We start from the raw sequence: 7,404 nt of genomic DNA on the forward strand, positions 1-7,404 counted from the left end.
TCCCCCAAGTGGGACACAGGCCCCACCACCACCCCAGAGCAACACCCCACCAAATCACAGCCAACACTGCCAAGACTCCATGGTGCAAAATGCAGCCCACAGCCCAGCCCAGACTGGAAAAGGTGGGCACCGGGTAATGACGTCACGTAGCAATGCTCGGCTTCCTCTCCCTAGTGACAACTAGCCTCCTTGAAGTTTCTTCAGCCCAGGAACATGACTTGCTTTATAGCCAGATGGAAACATTTACCCTTTAATGAAATGTCTGTGAAGCGGTTTCACATGCCTCATCTCACTTGGTCCTCACAGAAGTCCTGGAGTAGGTAGACAGGAGATTCGGTGGAATCCTAATTTCTTTTCATTAGCCAGAAAAAGAAGATTTAGAAAGTTTAGAAACTTGACCCGACTGAAAAGAAGTAAGAAATGGTGGACCTTGAAAATGACTTTAGGTTTTCTCACTATGCAGAATATAGTCAAACGCTGTTACAGTTAAATATTTGACCCTTTGTTCTCCCTGCCTGAACCACAATAATAATCTGCTTCACGTTGATATTTACTGCTGTGTTGCTGACAATTACCTGAAAGAGAAGTTGGGGTGCTTCACTGGGCTGGAAAAAGTTTAGCTACATCAGAAAGCAGGTCTAATTAAGCAAGTTTATTTTGTATCTATAAAAGGCTAAGTAGACTCATGCATGCACGATACATATAAAGCTCTCACTGGCACCAATTGCACACATGTGTTTTGATCTGTCATTGTTGATCATGAATTTGGTTGACACTTCTATTACAGAGAAAGGGCGAATAGCAATATTAAAATATTTCTTCTAATTAATTTCCTTTCAATGTGCACAAATTCGTGCACTGGGCCTCTAGTATGCATTGTAACTTACAAACAAGCTGGAACTATGCCTTTATTCTAAATATGCTTTGCTTCTTTTGTTTACTCCCCCTTTTGCTTTTTGCCTCTCTGTTTTGTCACATCATAAACCAATAAAAATGCCTTTCTCCTCCTCTTTCCCAGGTGTTCCATCCATAGCCACTCATTTATTCCGAATCCGTACACTGGGACACTAGTATATAATATTTCATTCTCGTCCTTCCTTCCTTCTTTCCTTCATTCCTTTCTTTCTTTTTTCTTATTTTCTTCCTTATATTCTTTTATTGTTTAAGAGTAAATACTTCAAAAACTATTTTTTTTCAAATGCATTCATTTTTTATAGTAATTATGCTGTCTTTATGCTTGTATTTGTCTAAAATGAAGCTGAAGAAATGGTGAAATTGAAGTAAATATTTCTTTACTATTAATAATAAACTTTCTCTGAAGTCAAGAATACTATTAGGAAGTTAAAAGCATGACTTTCTAAACCACATGTTGCAATTTCACACAGTATCCATGGCCTTTTTGTTTGAAAAATGAGTAGGTTTGTGTACCTATAGTTTCTTCCACCACCCTCTCCTAGAATTGTATTTACTCATATTATTAATTTTATAATGTCAAAATTGGTAACATTTATATTTTATTCTGAAGTCAAAATTCTTGACACTTTTTAGTAGTGGTTTTACATTTAAAGGAATTCAGTGTTCATTATCAGTTCTTTTACCTCAGCTTCTTTTTCCTTGAATTCTGTTTCTATACACCACTTAGTTGACTAAATTAGATTGACATTTTTTGTTGTTGTTTTTTAAGAAGGCCTATGGGCAATGTATCCCCTGAGTTTCTTGAGAGTATATATCTTTATAGTTGAATGATAACTTGGCTAGGGACAATTTTTAGAGTCAACTTTCTTTCCCTGAGAAATTTATACAGACATTCTTCCTCTGTTTTCTGATATTCCAACATTACTATGGGGAAATCCAAGGAGTGTCTAATCCCTTTCTTTTTTAAAAAATATATATTTATTAATTTTTTACAGAGAGAAAGGGAGAGGGATAGAGAGTTAGAAACATCAATGAGAGAGAAACATTGATCAGCTGCCTCCTGCACACTCCCTACCGGGTATGTGCCCGCAACCAAGGTACATGCCCTTGACCAGAATCGAACCTGGGACCCTTGAGTCCACAGGCCAACGCTCTATCCACTGAGTCAAACCGGTTAGGGCTAATCTCTTTCTTTAACCTTGAATACTACTTGCTTTTTTTTTTTTTTCTTTCAGAGAATATCCATAGAATTCTATCATTAGTCTTAAAATTCAACAATTTGGATACTTTTGGGACTTGGATACTTCTTAGTTTACATTATTCTGCATCGGTTTTTCTCTTGAACAGAGTTTGCTCTTTCAACATTTAAATTTTGGTCTTCATTTCCAGATAGTACCATCTAAGTTTTTTCTTGTTACTTATTTAACTCCATTTGTTCTATTTTCTTCCTCAATATTTAGTTCTTCCTCAAATTTCTTCTCGAAATCTATTTTCTTCCTTATGCCTATTTGTTATATTTTTAAAATATCAAATTTATTTATTATTATATTGATGTATTTTTATTATTTAAATTGTATATTCTGTCAAGATTTTTCCTTAATGTATTTTTCTAAGTTGGGTTTTAATCTATTTCATTTATTTTCTGAGGTTTTCCATCTCAATATTTCCCTCCTCTAATGCCTTAAATTATTATTGTAAACTCTTGACTCTCTTTTCAAGCTCTTCTACAGAGAACATTGTACAAATTATCTGTTTTTGCATAAGGATGTTTCAAAATTTAGTGGCTTAAAACAGCACATATTTTTTTATTTCACAATTTTGGTGGGTCAGGTATCTGAGCACAGCTTAGTTGGTTCCTCTGCTTCAAGGTCTCAGTGGCTGCAATTATGTTTTCAGTCAGGGCTGTTATCTTATCTGAGGTTTGACTGGGGGAGGATCTACTTTCCAACTCAGCGTACTGTTTGCAGAATTTAGCTCCTTGCAGACTGCTGAATTGAGGACCCCATTTTCTTGCTGACCACTGCACCCTCACGTCCATGCTTTGTGGCCCTCTCCATATGACGTGAAGCTCACAACATGGTAGCTTGCTTCTTCAAAGCCAGCAAGAGAGAGTCTCCTAACAAGATGGGTTACAATCTTATGTAATTGCAAGCACATATACATAATCATATACATCCTGTTCCATTTACTGAATTCAATTGGTTAGAAGCAAATCACAGGTCCTGCCTACACTCGAGAGGATAAGACAAGGACATAAACATCACGGTGACCACTGTAGCGTCTGTCCACCACATTCATGTTGTATGTGATTTCTTGAGGACTGTATTAGTTCCCTAGATCTGCCATAACTACAAACCACAAAGTGAGTGGCTTGAAACAACAGAAATGCCCTGATTCATAGTTCTGCAGGCTGGAAGTCTGAAAGCCAGGTGTCAGCTGGGCTGTGCTCCCTCTGAAGGATCTAGAGAAGAATCCTTTCTTGCCTCTTCCTAGCTTTTGAGGGCTCCCTGAAATTCTTGGCATTCTTTGGCTTGTAGATACATCACTGCAATCTCTGCCTCCACTGTCACATGACTTTCTTTCCTGTGTGTCTCCATGTGTCTTTTTCTTACAAGGATATCAGTCATTGGATTTGGAGCCACCCTAATCTAATATGGCCTTACCTTAACTAATTGCATCTGCAAAGACATTTCCTAATAAGGTCATATTCTGAGGTTCTGAGTAGACATAAATTTGGGGACACTATTCAAAACACTACAGAGACCGTGAGGAAATATACTCTTTAACTCTTGGTCTATTAGGTAATTACTCCACGTTCTCTTTCTGCAGTTCACTTATCTCCCTTTTCTCTTCTTTTTAGTTGTTTTATTCCTAGATTCCATCCTGATTTATTTATTTATTTATTTTTGGGAGTGGCAGAAATTGCAAATTCACTCCCCTTTCTCCCTTGCCTGTCTCTACCATAGAAGCTGTACTAGCTGTTTGTTTTCCCTGCCTTCCTTTCAACTAGTGGTTGCCATGACACACAGTATTTGTTCATGAGTTATTGGCAAAAATCTGTGTAGGGATGGGGAGTGATGGGAGCTCACTGGCTCCTCTCTTCATTCCCTCACTCTGTTTTAGCTCTAGAATCTCCTTGGCTCAGAGACAGGCTGAAGGCTGTAAAGATGGCATGCCAGCCTGGTGTCTTCTTTGTTCCTGCACCCCTTCAAACCAGACATTACACTTTTTCTGAGGCTCCTCCAGGCCAAGATCTTGCTATTCAAATCACAGTCTTTCAAGACTGTGCCTCTTCTGTTGAGAGGAATCTGTGGTCTGCTCAAGGTTAGAGAAGGTATGCTTGGTTCTCAGCAATGAGCCTCTTCCCCCATTTCACTTCATTGTTTGGTAAACCTGCTTCCTATTTGGTAATTTAGGGTTGTATCATTTCCTTGTTTCATTGAAGATGAGTTTTTCTCCCCCCTCTACATTGTTTTTCAACGTTTTTATTATTTGTACGTTTCAAGGAGGGGGAATGAAATTAAAAAGTCATAATATTGCCACCTTGAACTAATAGCCTCTACTAAACTGTGTAAGAATTTTAACATAATTATCTAACCTCTACTTCTATAATTATCAGAGTTAAGAGGAAAATTATATGTTTTTAATTCTTTCCATTGGATACAATTAAATTAGTAAACTTTCATCCTTTTAAAATGTATTAGTCTTTGCTAAGATCATATGGTATTTAGATCATAGGTGTTACTATATTAATATTTTATTTTTAAGAATTACTTATGATGTTTGCATTCAATTTATAAGCAGATTCTCAACCATTTTTTCCCTAGTATCACTCTTTTACCAAGTTTCAGTGTTTGCAAACAATTATTTCAAACCCTCTTTTCCCATTAGCTATTAATTTTGCTTCATATTTTACTTTTTGGAGAAATATTTAAGACATTTATTTTTATAAATTATATAAAGGTTGTATGATAGGACTCACATATCGGAGAACACCTTTCTGTTGCACTTACACATCGTTAATTACATAGCTGGATATAAAATTTTTCAGTTAAAACTTCTCCAGTCCCAGATCAGTCAGTATAAGCCGGAATGTGTTGTGTTTAACAAATGACCCCAAAGTTTCAATGACTGTAATCTTAAAGCTTTATTTCTAGTCATGCTACTATTTTTTGACAGGTTGGCTTAATCTTCATTCCAGCACCAAGCTGATAGAGCACCTAGAATATTGTTGGTTACCCAAGCATAGGGCAAAAAGAGCATGGAAAACTATGCCCTGGCTCGTCTGCATCTGCTGGGAAGTGACAAAGTTATTGTGTTTGCAATTTATTGGCCAGAGAAAGTCACATGGTCCAACCTGGTGTCAATAAGGCAAGGACGTTCTTATTGTACCTCAGGGATGGACAGCAAATACTTGTAAATAATAATTGTAAATAATGCAATTTAGTACACTCCCCATATGTCACAGACATTGCTTATGTTAACATTTTCATTCATGAAGAAGAAGGTTAAGTGAAGACTACTACAACTGAGATATAAGAAATAAGAGTAGGAATAGGTTTATGGGAAGATAATAATATTAGTTTTAGAGAGTTGAGTACAAAATACCTAGCAGATAATTGGATATGAGATTGAATGTATGAGGGAAGGTCTAAGTTGGAGATATGAAATTATGTAATCAGTGTATACAATTGAATTCATAAGAATTACGGAAAGGAGCAGTGGAATGAGTGTCACCTTGGAGAGCAATGACTGTAAGAATCAGCCAGAAGAAACAGTTATGGTAAAGGAAACAGAAAGAATGGGTAGAAAATTTGAAAGGAACAGGAACTAGCAATGCCATACAAACTAAGGAAGTGGAGAGTGCCAGGGAGAGAAAGTATCAGCATTTCCAAAATAAGGATAGAAAACCTCCAGTATAAAATGGAAATTATTTGCTGTTGCATTAGGAGATAATTGGTGCCTTTAATAGGAGCTATTTCAACAGAGTGGAAAAGTAACAGGCAATTGAATGACTATTAGGGATTTGAGTGAAGAAATTGAGTATGAATGGAGTACAAAAGACCACTCCTTTAAAAAGTGGACAAGGCAAGAAAATAGTCACTATTTGTTTGTTCTATGTGGAGGGAGAAAAAGAGGAGATTGGAAGACTCCCTCCCCCATTTGAATAGCGAAGAGACTTAGAAATGTTTAAAGGACCAAGGAGGGTGTGTGTGTGTGTGTGTGTGTGTGTGTGTGTGTGTGTGTGTGTGTTCATTCTTATTTTATGAATAGATGCATATACAATTATGTGGAATTTAAAACCAAAAACAATCAACATAACAATGTTTAAATAGTGTAAAATTTATGTACCTATAGTCAGTTTTTTGTATCATGGTCTGTGTATTAGTCTGGGTTCTCCAGAGAAACCAAACCAATAGGATATATAGAGATACTAGAGGCCCAGTGCACGAAATTCGTGCACTCAGGGACGGAGGTCCTTCAGCAAGGCTTGCGCCCTCTCACAGTCTGGGAGCCCTCAGGGGATGTCCAACTGAGGGCTTAGGCCCACTCCCTGTGGGTCTAAGCCAGCAGTTGGACATCCTTAGCACTGCCATGGAGGCAGGAGAGGCTCCCAACACCACCGTTGCACTTGCCAGCCATGAGCCTGGCTTCTGGCTGAGCGGCGCGCCCCCTGTGGGAGCACACTGACCACCAGGGGGCAGCTCCTGCGTTGAGCGTCTGCCCCCGGTGGTCAGTGTGTGTCATAGTGACCGGTCATTCCCCTGTTTGGTAGATTTGCATATTAGCCTTTTATTATATAGGATAAGACACAGTTATCATAAAGAGATTCATTATAAGGAATTGACTCTCACAGTTATGGAGGTGAGAAGTCTCAAAATCTGCAGTAAGCAAGCTGGAGACCCAGGAAAGTTAATGGTGTGAGTTCAAGTCCAAATCTAAGTTCAAAGGCAAGATAAGACCAATGTCCCATCTTGAAGACAGTCACACAAAGAACAAATTCTCCCTTACTCTGCCTTTTTGTTCTATTCAGGCCTTCAACAGACTGGGTGAGACCCGCCCAAGTTGGGAAGGGCAATCTGCTTTACTCAGTCTATGGATTCAAATGTTAATATCGTCCAGAAACACTCTCACCTACACATCCAGAAGAACATTTAAGCAACTCTCTGGATCCAGTCAAGTTGACACACAGAATTAACCATCACAGTAGGTCATTAAATTAAATTTGGATTTATTTTTTAATGAATATTTAGTATTATATGTGTAATGTAATTAATTGTATACAATCTCAATTTGAATCCTGAATGATTTAACTTCTGGACAAGGCAAGAAAATAGTTGCTGCTTGTTAATTCTATTTGGAAACCCAAGCTACTGAGAAAAAATTAAATAAAACCAAGAAACTATAGGTTGTGTTTTTAGTTGATTTGTTTGTTATTGTGTCTCTTTACCCCAACTCACTGGCTGAGTTGGTGTGGTGGACCAACTG

This window comes from Cnephaeus nilssonii (genome assembly GCF_951640355.1).
Source record: "Cnephaeus nilssonii genome assembly, chromosome: 1".
Classification (NCBI taxonomy): domain Eukaryota; kingdom Metazoa; phylum Chordata; class Mammalia; order Chiroptera; family Vespertilionidae; genus Cnephaeus; species Cnephaeus nilssonii.